Here is a 299-nt window from a genome sequence, read left to right on the forward strand (position 1 = left end):
TCCTAAAGTAAAATTCACATCTCATCAGAATACGGAGAGATCAAAGAAAATGTTGAAATAAGAAAAAAAAAAAATTATATGTCGAGAGACGCAGCGGTCGACTCGGGCAAGTTAAGCACACAGGCCCCGCGATCGTCACTTGTTTGGCTTCGTCCTTTTGGCGAGAAATTACAGGGAGCGAAGAGGGTCGGCGTCTCGCTGTGAAACTGGATTTGCCATATTGATAAGGCCGTTCATTCAGGAAGCCTCGTCGCATTCCTATTACAAAATTTTGGAATGATTTTGGGTTGAGTTCTTAT

Source organism: Penaeus monodon, chromosome 34, assembly GCF_015228065.2.
Source record: "Penaeus monodon isolate SGIC_2016 chromosome 34, NSTDA_Pmon_1, whole genome shotgun sequence".
Classification (NCBI taxonomy): domain Eukaryota; kingdom Metazoa; phylum Arthropoda; class Malacostraca; order Decapoda; family Penaeidae; genus Penaeus; species Penaeus monodon.